General features: G+C 43.3%; 1 protein-coding gene across 3 annotated transcripts in view; it reads left to right on the top strand.

The window, feature by feature from the left end:
• The first annotated feature begins 255 nt into the window (after window positions 1-255).
• AGPAT3 (1-acylglycerol-3-phosphate O-acyltransferase 3) overlaps window positions 256-21,276 on the top strand; it is a 140,355-nt gene continuing 119,334 nt past the window's right edge. The window contains exon 1 of one of the 3 annotated variants that reach the window (XM_075912601.1): window positions 256-782. The gene's annotated coding sequence lies outside the window, so the exon portion shown is untranslated. Of the gene's footprint in view, window positions 783-1,188; window positions 1,816-21,276 lie in introns of those variants that run through there. The other 2 variants (XM_006137884.4, XM_075912563.1) reach the window with 2 other exon arrangements.

Below are 21,276 nucleotides of genomic sequence, written 5' to 3' on the forward strand. Positions count from 1 at the left end.
ACAGTGCTTAATTTGAGTTGTTGGCGTTTGCCACAGCTGCATCCCAGCTCTTGGTTTGGGCAGTTCATAGCCCTTGCCCTCTGGGTTTGCCCTATCAGTTATGAATGCAAAAAAAAAAAAAAAAGGCTTGTGCCCCATTCATTACAAATTAAGCACTGCAGAGAGGTGCTGCTGCTGCTCTCGCGTCCATGCCTAGGCACCGCACTCTCTGCGCCTGAGCTAAATGAACGGCAAGAGGAGGAGGGCAGACAACGCCCACTCCTTCAGCCTCAGAGGCAGGGACTTCAATGCATGCTGCTGCCAACCCATCCCGCTGCGAGTCTCTCGCCACCCCCCGCCGCCAGACGGAGGGTCTGCAGGCCCGCTTGCCCTTCCTTGCAGGGCTGGGGAGAAGCAGCAGGCAGGCTCCAGGCCGCAGGAGCACAGGGGCCGCGCGCCGGGCTCTCCTCGCCCCCGGGAGGAGGCGGGGGCGTGGCGGCGGCGCTGCTGCTTTGTGCCCGGAGCCCAGCCGAGCCGAGCCGGGCTAGGACGGGCGGGTGCGAGCTCAGCTCGCCTGCCCCCAGCAGCCCGGGAGGACCCGAAGCGGCGTTGCACAGGAAGTAGCGGCTGCCGGGAGAGCGGCGGAGACAGCAGCATCTGCCGCACTCAATGAAAGAGACGCGCCGGCAGCCAGGCAGCCGCCACGCTCCGACCCCAGCAGCCCGGGGCAGGCTCTGAGCAGGCGGCGGCCGAGGGGCAGGAGTCGAGTCGGGCAGGAGACGCTCCCGCTAATCCGGAGGCAGGTCGGTGCTGCTCTGTTTGCAGGGGGGGGGGAAGGATCCCGCCCCTGCCGTGGGTCGGGGCATTGGTGCGGTGCACAGGGGGCTGGGGCTGCCCTGTCGCAGGTGCCGAGCGCGGCCTTTCCCCGGGGAGCGGCGACTCCTGCGCCCTTCCAGAGCCCCCCTCCGTGCAAGCCCCCTCTCCCCTGCAGCCCTGTCCCCTCTCGCAGCTTCCTAGCCGCCTTCTCCTTGGTGCGCCCTTAGCGCCCCCCCCCCTTCGCGGGTGTCTTTCTCTCCCCCATCACCCCGCGCAGAGACAGCTGCTTCCGAGCTCAGCTCCCCCTCCCAGCCCCGGGGCTGCTGTCCCCTGGCTAACCTTTGTCCCCTGCCACCCCCATTGTTTCTAGGCAGGGGCGGGTGGAGCTGGGGGTGGGGGATTTTCAGCCTCCGCTGGGGCCATTGGGTTCCCCTGGAAGTTGACATCTGGACAGTCTTCCCGGTGTGTCCGGGATGCACATGGCGGGGGGGCTGGCGCTGAGCAGCGGCTGCAGCAGCTTCTTTCACTAGCAGCCCTCCTAGAGCTGCCGCTCTCCTTCTCTTCCCGCCCCTCAGCCCCCTCCCGCCCCGCGGCGCTGCAGGGAGAGGAGGAGCTGCTAGGGGCGGGCGGCTCCGCCCGGTCTTGGACCCCCGTTCGCCGCTTCCTCCCCGAGGACTCGGCTGGCGGGCGGGGGGTTGACACTCAGCCTCGGCCTTGCAGCCGCAGGCTGTGGGGTGTGTGTGTAATGTCAGCGCGCTAGCGGAGAGAGGGAACCATTAGCAGCCGCGGCTCCGAGGCTGGAGAGTCTTGTCGCCCTTCAGCTCTTCTGTTTTCAGCTCCTTGTCAGTGTGGCTGGGAAAGGCCTAGGGTGGGCAGCTGGCAAGTGTGAGAGAGCGGCTAGGGGTACTAGACACCTATATAAGACAAAGCCCCGACAAGTGGGACAGCCCCCTATAAACCCGTGACATCTGGTCACCCTTGATGTGAGTTGGAATTTCGCTAAGGGGTGTGTGCGCACAGGTTAAAAAAAAATCACTGCATTAGAAGGGCTGTTCTCGGGGACGCTGCTTTTGTTTGTGTGTTTGTAAGTGCCTGACCCATGGAATCAAATAGGAGAGGCCAGGGAGGGAGGGAGTATGCTTGCTGAGTAAGACAAGCTAAAAGTAAGCATCATTGCGCTATAGGTTGACCAAATTGTAAGTGGACATTTGGAAGGGCTATTGAAAAGCAAAGACAGAAATGCAAAATGCTGTAGTCACAGCATATTGCATCAAAGAAGTGTTTTGCCAAAGCTGGCCTCATTAGCCCTTGGCAGTAAATATTGCATGGGATAAAATTAAGACTCTCTTCTCCCCCATCACTAGCATAGTGAATTGGAATAAGGGTTTTTTGTTTCTTAATATTAATTATTGAAAAGCAGAAAATATGTCACTTGCCTTTTTCCTGTTGAAATCTGTCCTGCTGTTAAGATGAAGAGGCATATGCAGAAAGTGATGAAATAATGCTTTAAAAATAAATAGGAAGCTTACTTTTGAAAGTCTCAGTTGTACATGAGCAGATAGCATGTAACTACAAAATGGAGAAGAGAAACCCTGAGGATTTGGCAGCTTAAACCAAGTATAATACTGTCGTGCCTTGGATTCTTTTATGAGGATGATGATGGATTTAATAAACTGTTAATCTAATGTGTAGGCATCCAGATCAATAGTAAAGATTCTTTCATTACTTTTAGCCTAACTTTTTCTTGGCACACTGTCACTGCGTGTGTCACTGCGTGTCACTTTTGTCACTGCGTGTTAGGCCAGGTCTATAGTACAAACCAATATCAGTACAGCTACATTGCTCAGGCATATGAAAAATCCACATAATGTAATGAGGTAGTTATACCAACCTAACCTCCATGCAGACAGTACTAGCAGGAGAGCTTCTCTCGCTGACATACCTGAGGGAGGTGGGATTAACTATGCTGACGGAGTAGCTCCCATTGATGTAATAGCATCTTCGTGTATAACACTACGTCAGTGCACAATGTACAGCTGCCCTGCTCTAGCACCGTATGTGAAGACAAGCCCTAAGTATACTGGCCTGTTTGACACTTCATTTTCCTTGAGAACATATCAGTTTTGCTATTGAGGCCATCTCTTCTTGGATCTTTGCTTTCTCTCTCTTTTGGAGGGAAAGAGGTGTAGCAGTACTGGAGGGTGCGGAAGTGTTAGGCTATTTTTGATAATTGGTCTCTTTTTCTAACTGGTTAACTGCTCATGATTTCAGCAAATTATTCTGTTTTCAAGTCTAATGTAAATTTCACTGATCTTTCCCCTTCCACTGTGGAACTAACAGTTCAGGGTCCAGGATGACACATGTTTGACAATAGGTGAATTGCTCTTCTGAATCTGTTTTTAGTAGCAAAGAGATGAACATCTAGTTGTCCTGACAGCACACATTTTGGTGTGAAGTTTTGTGTTTGGAATTTGTCTTACTTTTGTTTCTATTATATCAATATTTTCCCAAGATTCTAATGTGATGGATTAAGTTTACAGTTAAGTTTGTAAGCATTGGTTACAGTGGAACAGATTAAAAACTTTCATGTAGATTTTTGGGCAGCATCTGCACTATAGAAACTACTAATTGACCGTGGGTGGTAAAGGCAGTAGCCGCTTCTCAATCTGTCAGTTGTCTGGCATGAGTTACTGCACCTGTTGAACTCAGCTGAGGACACACTAGGACAAGTGCATTTAATACCAGATGTGTGTCATTGCACTTTCTGTAGTGTAGATAGCCTTGCATTCAAAAGTTGTCCATCTTAATTGTTCTGGCTTTGAAAAAACAGCGATAAGTTTACCTTTTTAGTTACAGGGAAAAAAAGCATTGTGTTTCCATACCCTATATGTTTTGCTTCCCTACACTATTTGTTTGGTGTTACTAAACTTTTACTACAAACATTACTTGCATTACAAAAATAAAAACTGACTAGTGAAATTGAGTTTAAAGACTTTATCAACCAGGTGTAAAATGGTGCCATCTCATTAATAATTTCTCATTTTAATTCTTCTCTCCCTTATAAATGTCCTTGGCATGTTGGTGATGCACAAACTGTTCACCTCTAACTGTGGCTTGATATAGCAGAGGAAATCAGTTGGATTGTCTTAGAATTATAGAATTATAGAACTGGAAGGAATCTCCGGAGTTCATCAAGTCCAGTCCCCTGCTCTCATAGCAAGACCAAGCACCATCATTCTAGATCATACCTGACAGGCATCATATCTGAACATTATCAGTCTTGGAGCACCATTTATAATAGCTTTTTGTATGGTTTGGCAGTGCACTGCAGATGAGGCACTCATGAACCTTTCTGGGGAATAAGCTGAGCTAGCTAGAGAGGTGAATTGCTTTCAGGTCAAAATTAAGATGTTAGTCTTGTTGACAGAGTTTCATGACTATGGCCAGTAAAGTTATCAATAACTGAAATACAAGGAATTTCAGTTTCCACAGAGTCTGATTCATATTCTTCTCAAACAGATGTTTCACAAACAAAACAAAATTCTAGCTATATGGAATGCTTTCCAAGTCAGAGTATGTGTTTCCCCCCCCTTGCCCCCATTTAGAGTGATAAAGCTATAGCTCTATCTCATAGTTGTCTTACAAAATGAAACTGCTGCACCTTCCACTATTAGCATTAGTATTTCTTTTGGTTTCCATCTGCAGAAAGGCTCTTTGTTTTGAAGTCCAAATTGATGTTTTTCTTATTTATGAAACTATTACTGAGTTGTAAGATTAGGATCTTTACTCTGCAGGGAGAAAAGTGTAAATAAGATATTCTTGTTAACTGCAGTGTATTTATCACTGAATTACTAATAGTGGTGAAAGCATCCTTTTACTTTTTTTTAAGTTGCATTTAGACCCTCTCCCCTTGTTTATTAAATCACTAATGCAATGGTGCTTCTCATTGCATATATCTCTTTATCTTAAAAACTAACAAAACACGTAGATGGTATCATGAGCTTTCATGGGCACGACCCACTTCTTCAGATGACTGGTCATCTGAAGAAGTGGGTCGTGCCCATGAAAGCTCATGATACCATCTACATGTTTTGTTAGTCTTTAAGGTGCTGCTAGACTATTTGTTGTTTTTTAAGTTTTTCCTGTTACAGACTAACTCGGCTACCCTCTGAAGCTCACTATCTTAGTCTTTTCAGTCAAAAACTGTTGAATCGAATTTCTTCTCATATTTTAAAAGTATTGATGTTGCCAGTCTTACTTTATTGGGTACGTTAATATCATTTTCAAAGACTTTGTCAACACTTGAAGCCATTGGTTCATTGTGGGGAGAAAGGGTGGTTCTGGGCCTGTGGCTATTCTTTCTGCTTTAAACACCTACATGAAAAATCCCCCAAATTGCTGAAAGCAGTGGAACCTTCAATTTCATCATATGTGAGATTCCCCTTCCTGCCACCACCATCTGTAGTGATGAGCTTCCAATAGTCATTCTTACTGCCTACTCTCACCCATCAAGAAATCTAATGTTAAGACAATGCTGAGTGTGAGATTAAAGTCTTAAATGTTTGAGTACTTGGAAAAGTATGGAGAAAACTAGTTCTTTTTGTCTTATCTCCGCAGAACAGGGTACACAGATCTTGTAGAAAGACTAAGGAAGTTATGGTGTGTGGGAGGTAGAATCTTTTATTTGTTATTGGAAGCATGAATATGCTTGGAATTTTAAGGAAAAACTCAATTTTCAGTGCAGTTGCTTCAAGAGGCCAAAATTACAACTTCTTCTGTGTCTGATTGCCCTATTCAGTTTTATTTCAATGCAGTAGAAAACTCATTCATTCACCAGATGGAAGCACATTTTATGATCTGGAGAATAGGCATAGGAAAGGCTCCCAACTAAAACTGTATTGAAAACTTGTTCTTATTTCTTGTGGTTATCTTTGTTTTTTGGTTTGATTAATTTTTGGAGTAGGATTATGGACCAATAATGCTAAGTATCCTGTGATAGAAGAGATGTGAGAAAAAAACTATATGAAAACAAGTTATCAATCATTTTTTGAGTGGGGTAAAAGTGAACATAGCACTAATACATTGCCATATGCTGAGTACCGGTTTCATTGTATTTCTTTTCTGTGAGTAAAACTAGACAAGAAAACAAGAAATCTTTGTCACTGCTGAATATTGTAGTGAATTGCAAAATATATACAATACTGATGTACAGGCACATAGTGTGCATTATTTCAATATAAGAAAGAATTGTACAATCAAAAAGTAATGAATGAAATATCTTCTTACTATTAGATTTCCCCTTGTTATTACTACTGTTATTTCTGAGGGAATTCTGCTACAAAAACTTAAACATTCTTATAATTTATATCATCTTATATTACAATATTTTAAAATTATGCATATTTTGTGTCAAAATAACACAATATACACTAGATTGGAAATGGGAGTGATTAGACACTACAGATGTTAAATATCGGTTAATAATTAAGTAACCCCATGAAGTTTTATCAATTAGTCGACTATTCTACAGTCCCTGGGGGCGGGGCCAGCAGCCAGTGTGCTCCAGCCCCACTCCCGAGGAGCCCCCTGCCACTGTATCAGAGGCAGCAGTGTAGGGTGCCAGACGGGAGCTGGCCCACGAGGGGAGCCAGTTTAAAAACCAGCTCTCCTTGCGGATCTACTGCCTGTCACTCTGTATTGCTGCCACTGATAAAGAGGCACAGCGTGGGATGGCAGCAGCCCTTGTCCAGGTAGGATCTTAGCTCCTGGACCTGGCATGAGCTGGAACTGAGCCGGGCTGCCTGACCACCTGGCTCCTAATACACTTTAAATGCAAAGTTGCAGCGGGGGTAGGTCCTGGGCTTGGCACGAGCCAGGACTGAGCCAGGCTGTTGGCCAACCTGCTAAAAAATTAACTGGCAGGAGAAAGGGGGGAAACGTGTGTAGTCTGTAGCATTAACCTATAAGCTTTTCCTTATCAGTTAACCGATTATACTATTACATCCCTAGTAGACACAACCCTAGAGCCCAGATTTGAATGCCTATATTGCAGTTTTAGGCTACGTGTACATGGCAGCCTTTTGTTGGCAGAGACAATGCAAATGAAGTGCTCATTAGCATTTGTCGTGCTCATTTGCATATTCTCTGCCAATGCTTTTTGTGGAAGAGGTTTTTGTTCAAAAACAAGCAGTGTAGACGGGTCTGTTTTGTACAAACTCCCCTCTTTTGCGCAAGATCCCTTACGCCTCAAAAAAGGAGGTAAATTCGTAGACTACTAGCACTAAAAGGGACTTTGAGAGGTCATCAAGTCCAGTTTCCTTGCCCTGATGGCAGGATCAAGCACCAGCTACATCATCCCTGATAGATGTCTGTCTAACCTGCTCTTAAATAGCTCCAATGATGGAGATTGCACAGCCTCACTAGGTAATTTATTTCACTTTTTTTTAAGCACCCTGACATTTAGGAAGTTGTTCCTAATGTCCAACCTAAACCTCCCTTGCTGCAATTTAAGCCCATTGCTTCTTGTCCTAGCAAAAGGAATTACCTTCATTTGAAAAGGTTTCCTGGTGTCAGTGCAATTACTCAGAGCATTTTGTCTTGAATGAGTAAAAAAACTAAGACTTCCCTGGGATCTGGCTTGGCTGGACTCACTTCAGGGAGCCGAGGAGGGGGACTACTGACACGCAAAGGCACAGTTTTCCAGTCTTGAATGCCATGAGTCTGCCTCTGGGAAGCTGTGCAGCATGTTAGGGTCTGGCTTCCTAAAGGGGTCATTCTCAAGGGACTGGTTTCAGGCTGGGGTGTAGATCAGCCTTTATGGATCTGTAACACCAGTCAAGGTGGGTTTTCAGACTCCTACTTTCCATGTAAGCTTAATGGCTCCTGGGGATATGCTTTGGCCACCAGACCTGACTACTCCCAGACACTGTAAATTTAAAACCTACCCTTAGCAGAAATCTGAAAAGAAATGTGGGCATTTTGCTAATATCTAGCCCTTGTGCAGTGAGGGGAGTTATTTTGATCATGTGTGGTCTGAATATGGCAGGTAATTCAGAAGGTGCTCAAACTGTTTTACAAAAGAAAAATTACAGATCTTGCTTGGAGGGATGTGGGGGGGGGGGGAAGGAGAATAGGGGAGAAAGGTTTGAAGCTGTGCTGATGGATGGGGTGATTATGGAGATGGGTGGTAGGGTTGGAAGTAGGGATGTTAAATATCAGTTAATTGAATAGTTAATTAACCTCATGAATTCTTATTGGTTACTCAACTATTCTATAGTCCCTGGGATGGGGCTGGCAGCCAGTGTTCTCCAGCCCCACTCCTGAGTAGCCTCCTGCCAGTCCATGCTGCTGTCTCTGTATCAGAGGCAGCAGTGTGGGGTGCCAGGTAGAAGCTGGTTTGCGAGGGGAGCCAGTTTGAAAACCAGCCCTCCTCACGGACTAGCTGTCTGTCGCCCTGTGCTGCTGCCTCCGATTCAGAGGCAGTAGCACAAGTTGGCAGTAGCTCCTATCCGGGGGCAGGGCGGGAGGTTTCTGAGCTCCTGAACCCGGCACGAGCCAGAACTGAGCCAGGCTGCCTGCCTGCCTGCCTGGGTCTTAATACACTTCAAATGCAGAGCGGCAGCAGGGATAGATCCCGCACCTGGTGCAAGCCAGGAGTGAGCTGGGTTGCTGGCCATTCTACTCAAAAATTTACTGGTGGAAGAGAAGGGAAGCAATGTATATAGTCTATAGCATTAACTGTTAAGCTTTTGCTTATCGGTTAATTGTTTAGTCAGCTACACTATTGCATCCCTAGTTTGAGGACCTCACATTAGGGGAAGAGAGGTGGGAATCAGGGGAGTGGGAAAAGCATATGGAACACTGGGGAGGACATGGGGATGAATGGCAGGGATAGTGGAGGGTCCTATTGCTTCTACATTTCTCCTCCTTTATGTGTGCTGAGACTGGGGGTAAGGGTGTCTAGGCCGCTTTCCTGGCCCAATTCTATCTGAGAGGGGTCTTGTGTGGGCCTTGAAGGCAATGTAATTTAGCCCCCATGAAAATCAAGTAATACAAAGTTAAGATACTTGCCACACCCTGCTAACGGGTCTCAATTTTGGATCAATTGATCATCTAACAAAATCACAGGTCAAAATGGTAAGGCTGTAGGTAAAGTATATACTGAGTATGATTACTCTGTTGTTGGTGATGGAAAAAGTGCATATTTTGCCTGCAGCCTTATGATCTTGATCTGATCTGGTCTAATTTCATAGGATTGAGCCAAAGCTGGGCCTGGTTAGTTCTTGCAGGGAGATCCATAGAAAAAATCCAGGTGTGGAGATGATTGAGTAGCTGGAACAGCATGCTTCCCTTCAGTCAGTACTTACTAATGCCTTGGCATGATGCTAAAAGGATCTTCATACTACCTCTTGAATGGGAAAGAAAAGCAGTTTTCTCAGCACTTGTGGCAATTATTGCATTCATTTGTATTGCTGTAGTATTTTCCAAATATAGGAAGGCATGGTGGTCCCTGCTCAAAGGAGCCTAACGTTCCTACAATAGAGGTGTTTGCTGTCCTATCTTGTCCAGCTTCCAGCCTAGGTACAGACTACTTTTTTTTTGTTAATTTGAATGTTTTTACTGCATAGTTCTGATTGATTTCCATTGAACTTGCTCAAATAGGAGTAATTTACCAGGTGCCCCATATTCAGCATAGGGAAATATGGTACCACTACACTTATTGTTAATAATAATAATAATTACAAATACTTCTGAGGAATTGTAGTGATCACTACTACTGAAGGCTCTCCCCCAGCCTTTTGAGAGGGACCACTGGACCCAGGACTCAACAGATTATGTAGAACAAATGATGAAAAACAGGATCAGGGGTTTCAAATGAGGGAACCAGGTAGGGATGCTGAGCAGAGAACCTTGGATAGTGCCCACTGTTCCTTGAAACTGTCTAGGGAGCCAGTGGACACAGCTCAGAGGAATGAGAGGAAATAGGTCCCACAGTGGCAGAGCACCCCCTCCTCTAGTATCCTCCTACTAGTAAAGTCAGAGTCTGGCATTGGGTGGGAATTGAACCCAGACCAAGTGCTTAGAAGGCAGCCATGTTAACCACTACACTATGCTGCTGTCCCTATGGTTTATTGTCACTTTGATTCCATGTGATTACTTAACAAAATACCTGCCCATATTTGAAATTGGTCCTGAGGAAATGCCTGTACTTTCTAGGGAGCTAAAGGAGCAAGAATTACCTTTCTCTCATAAGAATTTCATGAGTTGAAGAGGTGGGCTGGAGAGTGTGTTAACTAATTCATGGAAAAAGTTTGGAGTTTAGAGTTCCCTGAAATCAGGTGAACACTCCTGCGGGACTATTTTATGTTATTATTTAAAGCCCAAGGATTCTACATTGACACACAAAGCTCTTAAACACTTTCAAATAGTTTTACAAAAGGTGACATTTTTGCAGTTGGCCTAAAGCAGTTTAGTATTGGCCTCTTTATCACGTGTCTGGCATTTTTCTTGTATAACCAAAAGTTTTATCTGGTGCATTGAGGGCAAATGTACTTTGATATACATTTTATTATTCTTGTGTGCTAGAAATATATTTTTTGGTAATTGTGGTAAGTTGTTCATCACTGGGATACTTGACATCTTAAACTGTATGTAGTCTTCGTTAAAACATAATGCAAGTGAGTGTTTCCTTTAATGAAAGAATAGAATCAGCACTTAATCAAATTTGCCACACGCTTTACGTATAAATCAATTTTATTTTCCCATTCACTTTTGACTGAAATATTGTTAGAGAAACAAGGTAGTGGAGGTAACCTCTTTTATTGGACAAATTACTGTTTGTGAGAAACAAGCTTTCAAGCTTACACAGAGCTCTCTAATATCTTGGATCAACATGGCTACAACAACACTGCATAAGATAAAGGTTGTCCTGAATATATAGGTTTTTGCTTGGTTTTGCATATCAAGCAGTAAACAGTCCGTATAGTGACGTGGTGTCTTACATAATTCATGTGAAATTCTTTCCAAATGTTATGGCACATAAAAGAAGAATTTGTACATACCTTGCATTTCTTCTTTTTCCAAATACTTCACAATTGTTAAATCTGCATGATTACTCTGTGTAGTAAATATTGTCTTCATTTTTATGGAGGAAGAAACAATTGGCATCATGGTTTATGTAATGTTTAACCACTTAACTGACTAAAGAGTGGGTAGGCAGGGGGACTGCTCCAACTCTAGGTGTAAGCGGAGGGCTTGGGCGGCTGCCTAAGAAATGCCGCCCAGCTGATTTGCAGAATGCCCACGGTTTCCCATAGCTGGCACCATGTGTTTCTATTGGTGGTGCACATCTGCACATGCCTTGGTGCCCATAACAAAATCTATTTCACACATGAGTAGAAAAAGTTAGAGGGAACATTGCCCAGCACTGCTGCCTGTGGCATGCCTGGGCAGGGGCTGCTCCAGCTCCCACCAGTTAGCCAGAATTGGTAAACCTCACCTGTCAAGGGAGAGGCAAGCCGGTTAACCATTCACATCCCTAATGTAATGCTAGTTATAACAGAAATGTATACAACCAAAGTTGACCTTTCACCTGTTTAAAAGCTTAGATTATTAAAATTGAAATAATTTTTAAACCACTTATACTATTTTTTCCTCAACTTCACTCGGTTTTAACAGTTGAAAACTGGACTCACCTGTTTTCTTCCCTGGTTAGTAGCACACTGCTGAGATGGTTTGGCTTCCCCAGCTCCCAAAGAATGTTTACATCTTTTCCCTTCTCCAGAGCTGCCCATCAAAAGTATACAACAAACAAACAAAAAGCCCATGGAAAAAAACTGTATTCAGACTGGGTTTTCTAAAAGTCCTTACAGTCCTTTAAGGACATAACGTAAGAATGGCCATACTGGGTCAGACCAAAGGTCCATCTAGCCCAGTATCCTGTCTGTTGACAGTGGCCAATACCAGATGCCCCAGTCTAGAGGGAGTAAAAATCATCAAGCAATCCCTCTCCCATCACCCATTTCCAGCTTCTGACAGACAGATTTAGAATTCTGAAAATATCATGGATAGACAAAGTAATGGATGAAAAAGTATTGATTATTGGAACTCAGCTAACAATAGTCACAGATCTTATGAAAAGAAATATTAAAAAGGTTATGGAGGCAGTGTATGTTTATGGACACTAGAAAGGAAATCTTAATGGCAGAAGAACCCAAGGCAGAAAAAGATTTTGGATGGATGATGAGGTATTCTGGGTTTATTTATCCACAAAGAGAGTATTAGAGTATGGTACAGAACAAGCTTCCATCATTGCAAGCCTTCCTCTCCCCTTCTCCCCACTCCTCCGTAATGGAAATGCCAAATAAGGAGAAGAAAAGTCCATGGAGGCTAACTGAATGTTGCTTTTTATAAATTGTCTGCAAAGTACTTTGGAAAGTAACTTTCATGGCTTTGTGGGACAAAGGAATCCTCTTACTGGGAAAATGGAGTTTACTTGTTTGTTGCTAGGGATACATTGTCATGGTTATCTGGCATCCATGATAGTGTCTGTCTTCCTGCACTTCAGTTGCTGCAGAATGCAGCCCATCATGTTATCTACTCAGTTGCTAAAAGTGATGATGAAGGTATCTCTTCCATTTCTATCTGTCACCATCCCCCAAAAGGCAGCAAAATCCTTTTATTTTGTGCTTTAAAAATGTTTAATGAAATGAGTTTCTGTTTCTCTTTCTATCTGTCTTTATATATTCATATACAGAGCTTGACAAACTGTGGTGAAATCTACTCACCAGCCCCTCATGCGCGCAACACCGGTGAACGGGGAGACCGGCTGAAATCTACTCGCCACATTCACTGATTTGTCAAACCCTGTTCATATATATAAAATCCAAATGCCAATCTCAGATATTGTTCAAGGGAATAATGATGTCAATTGTTTTCACTCTTTCCTTTGGTATGCTTGTTTCCAGCTAAGGCAGCATAGCATGCACACTCTTTCACGATGATTAGATAGAAAGGAGTACTTTGCAATAGACTGAAGTAATCCTTCTGATACCAATTTAGAAGCAGCCTTGTTGGGGTCCAAAGGGGACCACGAACCACCTGGAAGGTTAGTCTTTTGAAATCTGGCCTGGGGCTTGAAGGAGGAAGGGAAGAAAGGACAAGCCGAGAGGGAGGCGGTTATCAAAAGTGTCCTTAATTTACTGCTCTTAGTATTGCCTTTGAAATGAAACTTTGCTTAGAACTAGCATTGCATATCCTTCTTCTCATCACAACCATAGCTATATCAGTGAATTGAGGAACTCTGTCAGCCTAGGACCCTAATGACATAATTGAGGTCATTTTTTATGAGGCTTTAAGGTTGGCTTAAAAATTGGATAACTAACTTCATAATTCAAATCTTTTTCAGTCTGATACAGTTTTTCCTAATAGCTAAAAGATGTTTTAACATTAAACTGATCCTTAAGCAAGATTCAAGCAGGTAATTGCTGTCTGGAATTCTAGTGAACATTTCATTTAGTGTAAATATAAAGGACCTCTTTAAAATGTGGCTGCCTTCAATCGAACATCTTTTATTTCAAACACAGCTTAATTTGTGTAAAAGGAATTTCTATTACATTAAATTTGTGGTGTGGAACAAAGGTGGTGGTACTAGATTTAAAGTCACAGGGGCAAGCTGAAAATCCCTAAAAATTTGTTTATTTTTGAAAGATTTCCTCTGAGCTCAAAGAATTGAGTGCTGAGGTATTATGAATATGTCCTTTTTTTTTTTTTTTTTTTTTGAGCAACCTACAATGACTAGTCCATGACTTTGCATGTATTTGCAAGGGTGCACATTATGCGCCTGTTCTATTTGTGCGAATAGGCTGAGCATTTTAGCAGAAAATGGGACCTTGTTGTCTGAAATGTGTACACACACTATTTTTGTGTTTTTCTATTTGTCCCTGCTCCTAAGTTTAGAGTGCTGGAATGTTGTTCATGTGTTCACATATGAATTATAATATCATTGTCATAGCAGGTATAATGTAGGCATAATAGTCCAGCTGTTGTACCATTTAATGGATTAGGATGCTTCTTGCTTTGGGATTGATGCATACAACTTGATTCACTGGAAATCCTTGGAAAAGTGGCAAAAATTGAATGTTACTTAAACTATTTTCAGTCTCACTATGGCATATTAAAACATCCAGATTCAATAATAAGCATGTACTACTCCCATTTTGTTTTTGCTGGCTGTTAACTTGTGATACACTTGTTTAGCTGAAAATACGTAGGGTTAGATTGTACAGTCTTTTATTTTTTTTTCCCCCAAGTTGTTTCTCAGAGTTCAGTCATACTACTCGTGTAAGGGTTCATCAAAACAAAGGGAGTGTGATCTTACAAACTGGAACCTTAACTTCTTTTCCTCACTCCTAGATCCTTCCATGTCTTTGGTCCACGCAGGTTCCGCCAGAGAACTTGTGTTATTTGACTTACTCGCATAGTGTGCAACATACTAGAATTTACACTAACTTCCCTGTGCAGGTTCTGCTGACGTGTTAAATGTTTGAAAAGGCACTACGTTAGTGTACACTAGCAGGCTCCACACAGGCCAGCTAGTGTCCATTTCTCTAGAATGTAATATCCCTCTGGTGAAAAATAATGTGCCATGTAGAAAACGCCTAAATGTAATTAGGACTGTTCTTACTGTCACATTTTTACTTAATGAACTCTAAATTCTTAAATCAGCTGAGAAATATAAACTAAAAATTATGGCATGCTGTGGGAACCACTTACAAGAGGTCAGTGCCCAATGTGTTCTTTGATTTTTTTGGTTTTGTTTTTATTTTGACAATTCCTGAACACAGATAAAACAGCTCAGCAAGACAGACCCACTTTGAATGCTACCACAAATAGCTGGGTCTCATAATATGGGATATTTTTATATGTTTATAAGAATATCAAGGGTTGTAAGACGGGCCCTACCAATTTCACCACCAAAAATAACATGTCCTGGACCATGAAATCTGCCCTTTCCTGTGAAATCTAATTTCCCTGTGCTGCTGGGAGTCTGGGGCTCCTAGTTGTTAGTCTGGAGGGGCACAGCAGGGCAAAAGTGGAAGATATGAAACTTCAGCTATATCAATTGTGTAGCTGAAGTAGAAATAATTTAATTAGGCTTTTGGTGCTGTCTACACAGCAGGAAGTCAAAGAAAGAACACTCTTCCTTCGACTTCCCTTGCTACTTGTGAAATGAAGGTTACAGAAGTCAGAGTAAGAAGTCCTCCATCTCGACATTATTTTTAAATACTGGCTTGCTGTGTAGATGTGCACTTTGTTATTTCAAAATACCGTCAGTTATTCCAAAATAACGTTGCTGCGTAGATGTACCTGAGTTGTTCTTCCCCTGCACAACCACTCTTGGTGGGGATATCAGACGCACCTCAAGAGGCAGCACAGAAATGAGGGTGTTCGGAGCTTGCCTCACTGCTTCTATCCCCACCGTCCTGCTTGGGGTGTGGAGCTTGGCGTTTCCTCCCTCCCATTGGCTCCTGCCGGGACTGAGGCCTTCTGTTCCCAGTGGCTGCAACTGAGGCAGCTCCAGCTCTGGGCTTCTGCCTGCCCCCTTGGCTCCTTGCCCTGTCTCTCAGGAGCTTCTGCCAGGGCTGAGGGCTTCTGCTCCTGGCAGCTGCAGCTGGGAGAGCCCAGGCTCTGTGTTGCTGGCCCCCACTACTCCAGCTGGGCAGCAGCCCAGGCTTGAGGTTTTTGCCCACTCCTCTTCAGCTGGGGTTTAGGGCCTTGCAATTGACCAGAATGGAGTGTGAATTTGGTAGGGCCCTGGTTATAGCAGTGAATGCAAACAAAGAATTTTGGAAAGGATAAAAGCCTTATGATCCAGGGGTTAAGAACATCTATAACAAGGATTAGGATGATACCTTGACGGAGGTGCAGATTATATCATATCTGTATATGGTGCCAGTCAGAAATGTGTTTGTGTCTGACCCAAAATGACAATTCTTATATTCCGTAGTATAGACAGGGCCTACAAAGCTAGAAGGTGGTAGCAACCGTTGCACATTTAAACTGTAGCATCGTTATGCTGCCACAGTAATCAAATATTCAGTCGTGTGTTAACAGATGTTATCTTTCCCTCTGCAGCTGTGTAGCTATAAATTCTAACCCACAGGGAGTTTCTATTGGGAGTTTGTAGAACGTATTTTAGTCCATAAATCTCATTTACCAAAAGACTGGTTTCCTTAGACTGCCATAATTCTTCTTATCTGTTATATTTTCAGTTTGTGTTGCTCTGTTTCCTTGATTCTTGTCTAGCTACAAAATTACTTACTCCAAGTATGGATTTAAGTAAATTGCCAAATCACAGAAACAAGCACCTCAGCTTAATAAAGTGATACATAATAGATACAATGAGTAGTACTATGGCACCTTAGAGACTAACAAAAATATATATGATACTATCCATATATTTTTGTTAGTCTTTAAGGAGCCACAGGTCTACTCATTGTTTTTAAAGTTACAGATTAACATGACTACCCGGCTGAGACATAATAGATGTGGTGATTGTACTAATGAGCCATTTTGTCTATGTCCATAACTACTTCATATATCAAATTAATAACTTTTTTCCTTTTCTTGCTACTAACTTTTGTTATTGCACCCTACCTAACCATTTTTCTCTTCCAGAAATGTTTAGTTGGGGATCGGAAGGAGGGCGGATTTGAAAGTGGGAAGAGAATTTTATTTAATCAAAAGTGCCTTCACCTTTTTCTCTGACTGTAATTCTGTATTAGCTACTGAAAGAATTAAAGGAGGAGTAATGTAATTAATGAAACTCAAGATGGATTTACCACAAATAGATCCTGTCAAATTAATTTGATTTCTTTTTTTGATAAGGTTACAGATTTGGTTGATAAAGGCAATAGGGTTGATATAATGTACTTGGACTTCTGTGAGGTGTTTGTCTTGGTAACTCATGATATTTTGATTAAAATAAACTGGAACAGTATACAATTAATTCGATTAAAAACTGTCAGGTCTTAAAATGTAATCATAAATAGGTAATAGTCATTGAGGTGTTTTCAGTAGAGTTCTGTAGGGATCAGTTCTTGGCCTATATGATTTCAAGATTTTAATCAGTGACATGGAAGAAAACATAACATTTATGATAAAGTTTTCAGATGACATAAATTGGGAGTGTGGTAAATAACAGAGGACAACTAATTTGATTTAGCGCATTATTGTTTACTTAGTAAATCAGATGCTAGCTAACAATATGCATTTTATATGGCTAAATATAAAAGTATACAACTAGGAACAAAGAGTGCAGGCCATATTTCCACAGTGGGGGAGACTATCCTGGGGCAGCAGTGATTCTGAAATATATTTAGGGTTCATGGCAAATATGAGCTTCCAGTATGATACTGTGGCCAAAAGACCAAATGTATTCCTTGGATGCATAAAAAGGGGACTCTCAAGTAGAAATAAAGAAGTTATTTTACTTCTGTATTTAGCATTGTACAACTACTGCTGGAATATTGTCTAGTTCTAGTGCTCACAGTTCAAGAAGGATACTGATAAATTGGAGAGGATTCAGAGAAGAGCCATGAGAATGATTAAAGGGTTAGAAATCATGCCTTATAGCGGGAAACTCAAGCAGTTTAATTTATTTATCTGAAAAAGAGCTAAAGGTCACTTGGAAACAAGGTCACTTAATTACAATTGATTACAGTTTCTATGTATCTACATGGAGAACTAATATTTAATAATGGGGCTCCTTAGTCTAGCAGAGAAAGGTATAACACAGCCCAATGGTTGGAAGTTGAAGGTTGGCAAATTCATCCTGAAAATAATACATTTTTGAATGTGTAAGTAATTAACCATTACAACAATTTCCCAAGTGTGGTGATGTATTTCCCCAATTATTGGCAATTTTTAATCAAGATTGGATATTTTTTCCAAAGTGTATGCCCAAGGAATTATTTTGTGGAGACTCTCTGGCTTCGTTGTTCAGGAGGTCAGACTAAATGATTGCAATGGTCTCTTCTGGCCTTAGAATCTCTCAGCCTATTAAGTTGACCAACATTCCTTGGGAGTTGTCTTCTAAATCCTAAGTGACAAACTTCTTCCTCTTGAGTTGCTCTGTGCTACCCCTCACATTCTGGGATTTTTTCCTTACCTGCCATAGGCCAGGTGTACACTTATGGCATACTTATGCTAGTAAATCCCACACCATAGGCACAGCTATGCCAATAGTAGAGTGTTTGTCAGCATAGCTAATGTTATTCATGTGCCAACAGAAAAGCTCCTCCTGATAGTATAAATTGCATCTGCACGCGGGGGACTCTGCTAATACAACTATTCATAGGGCCCTACCGAATTCATAGTTCATGTTTGATATCAGCAAACATTTATAAGGTAGAGTTTGAGTTCTTGCAGTTGACATCACCTGTCTTAGACTTTCTTATCTGTCTTTTCTCCTGCTTTCCCTCTTCCCCTTCTCCTGTCCCTTCCAAGAAATCTCAAGGCCTTTTACTTATTGCTATCCATCCCTTGCTAGTGGTCTAGAATTGGATGTTCATCTTTCTGCCAAACCACTTTTCTCCTTCTGTTCTTTGTCCAGTAGGTCCTTTCATAATTGTGCCCCCCCCCCCCCCCCCCGCTGCAACTATTAAAATCTTTGTGTTCCCCGAAGGAAAACTGTTGGCTGAAGTTCCCAAGCAACTGGAATATTGTAGCTTTCCATTTAGTGTACGGAGGACATGTTGGTCTTCCAAGGAATCGTAAGATACATTTTAAATTCTAGATATGAGAGATGTGGAGACAAAGACACAGGACTGTTCACATTTAAGCGTTGCATAATGTAATATGTGTGGAAGTTATAGTGAAGTAGTAGTTCCCAAATGTTTAGGCAACTCTAGCAGTTTACTTGAGCAAGACCTTGATTGCACTGGCCAATGATTATCTTCATTCCATTTAATTGGGCATGCTTTGACCCCCCAGTGGAATTTGGGATGTTTGAAACAATTGATAACTTTTTTGTAAGATGAAGAGCGCTCAGATTACTATATTGGCAGTAGCTGTAGCTCAATGGGTCCCAGTCATGTATGCCTAAGGGAACTAGCACTGGGGAACTCTGGTAGCAAATTTTCAGAACAGATAGTATGTCACTGAATGGATCACCCTGAACGATACATGATCTGATCAATTCTTACATCCAAAAATAACACATTTTAATAGATGTATCCCAGCATGTGGTGATTAAGTTTCTGATTCCTGGATTTTAGTCTGTGATGGCTCTCCCAGGTTGGCTCCACCTTAAATGTTCACTGTCACAGAAGCTGGTACAGTACTAACTAGTCCTGCCTGCTGGTAGTTGAAAGCTTCCTTGTCCTGAACGTATTTGGAGGCAGTGAACTATAATTTCTGGTCTTAAAAAAAGATGGATATACAGGCAGTCCCCGGGTTACGTACAAGATAGGGACTGTAGGTTTGTTCTTAAGTTGAATCTGTATGTAAGTCGGAACTGGCGTCCAGATTCAGCCGCTGCTGAAACTGACCGCCAGTTCTGACTTGCATACAGATTCAACTTAAGAACCCCAAGCGTCCCCAAGTCAGCTGCTGCTGAAACTGATCAGCGGCTGATTCCAGGAAGCCTGGGGCAGAGCAACTCTGCCTCGGGCTTCCTGTAGTCAGCGCTGGTCAGTTTCAGCAGCGGCTGACTTGGGGACGCCTGGGGCAGAGCAGCTGGGGTGCTGCTGGGTTGCTCCAGTAGCACCGCTCCTCGCTCCTTGGCGCTACTGGACCAACCCAGCAGCACCCCAGCTGCTCTGCCCCAGGCGTCCTGATTCAGCCACTGCTGAAACTGACCAGCAGCGGCTGAATCAGGACCTGGGGCAGAGCAGCTGGGGTGCTGCCAGGTTGGTCCAGTAGCGCCCAGAGCGGCGCTGCAGGACCAATCGGCAGCGCCCCAGCTGCTCTGCCCCAGGGTCCACAACAAAAGCCTGGTCTGCTGGGGGGGGGCACACTAGCTGCGCCCCCCCCCCCCAGCAGACCAGGGACATGGGGAGCAGAGCCGCAGCGGCAGCGGGGTGCTGCGCCTCTGCTCTGGCAAAGTCTCAGAGGCGCGGGACCCCGCCGCGGCTGCGGCTTCAGTCCCGGTGCCCCTGGTCTGCTGGAGCAGCTTACCAACGGGGCTTTCTCGCCCCGGAGCTCGCAGGCAGCAATCCGCCACCTCGACCTCCGGGGCGAGAAAGCCCCGCTCATAAGTGCGGATCCGACATAAGTCGGATCCGCGTAATTCGGGGACTGCCTGTACTTATTTAATGGAATATTGATTACAGAATGAATTGTGTGACAATCTTAATGAAATAGCTTTTGTGAAAACGAGTCAACTGTGAAACTGTAGCATGTCTTTTTGAGTGAAGTTGGGCTTTCTCTAGACTAGCTGTATTGCAGACGTTTGAGCCAGTTGATTGACGGAGAAGTATTTCAAAAATCCATACCAGCCAATCTACAGATAAACTTAATAAAAAGCACATGTAAAAGACAGCCTGTAAAAGATATCCTGTGAAAATAGTAATTTTTAATGAGACTTCAAACTATGAAACCAGGCTTTGGGTTACTTTCCTTATCAAGTGTTATTATCAAAAGTAAGTGCTGCTTTGTAAAAGTGTATACAATTATCATGACTGAACTATGTACATAGCCTTTGGGAAAAGATTTGGTGGCTTTAGTGAAAGGAATAAAAGTCATAGGTAGGCACAACCGTCTCCTCCTCCTCCTCCAAATTGTACGTATTTAATATTTTGTATTTTAATAAAAACTGTAAGAACAGTTCTGATGAGTCTTGAACATAGGATTTGATGTGTTTGATGTCTAGGTTTTTGAAACTATAAGTTGGCTTTCCAGAGAAAAATGTGAATCTCACAAAATAAGAGCTTGTGGGGTTGACAAGAGGTATACATGTGAACCTTCTATCCATTTAGGGGTTTCAAAGTTCTCTTGGTATTCACTAGTCTGGTCCTTCCTGTGGCTGAGTTTGGTTAGCCTTCTGTCAGTTTGGTTCACTGGCTTATATGTGAAATATCCCAAAAGTCAGAAATGTATTCTTTATGAAGAGCAAGCTACTTCCTTCACTGCATTGTGAAAATGCTGGAGTGCAGTGAGATCAGTCTTCATCATACCAAGGGTATGTCTACACTAGGGATGTGAAAGGTTAACTGGTAAGCATCAATCATCCTAAACGGATAATGCTTACCTGTTCCAGTTAACTGGTGGGGGCTGGAGCAGCTCTCCACCTGCTGTGGGCATGAGGCTGCTGCAGCCCCATAGGGGGCCCACCACTGACAGGGGCCACTCTTGTCCAGAATGGACCTGGCTGCTCTGACGTCTGGAGGAGCCCATGCCCTTGGGGAGCAAGTAGGGACTGGGACTCAGGATCTGGCAGAGCCAGCGAGCTTGGGGTGAGAGCCTTGTGGGCTGAGTCAA

This window comes from Pelodiscus sinensis, chromosome 1, assembly GCF_049634645.1.
Source record: "Pelodiscus sinensis isolate JC-2024 chromosome 1, ASM4963464v1, whole genome shotgun sequence".
NCBI lineage: Eukaryota > Metazoa > Chordata > Testudines > Trionychidae > Pelodiscus > Pelodiscus sinensis.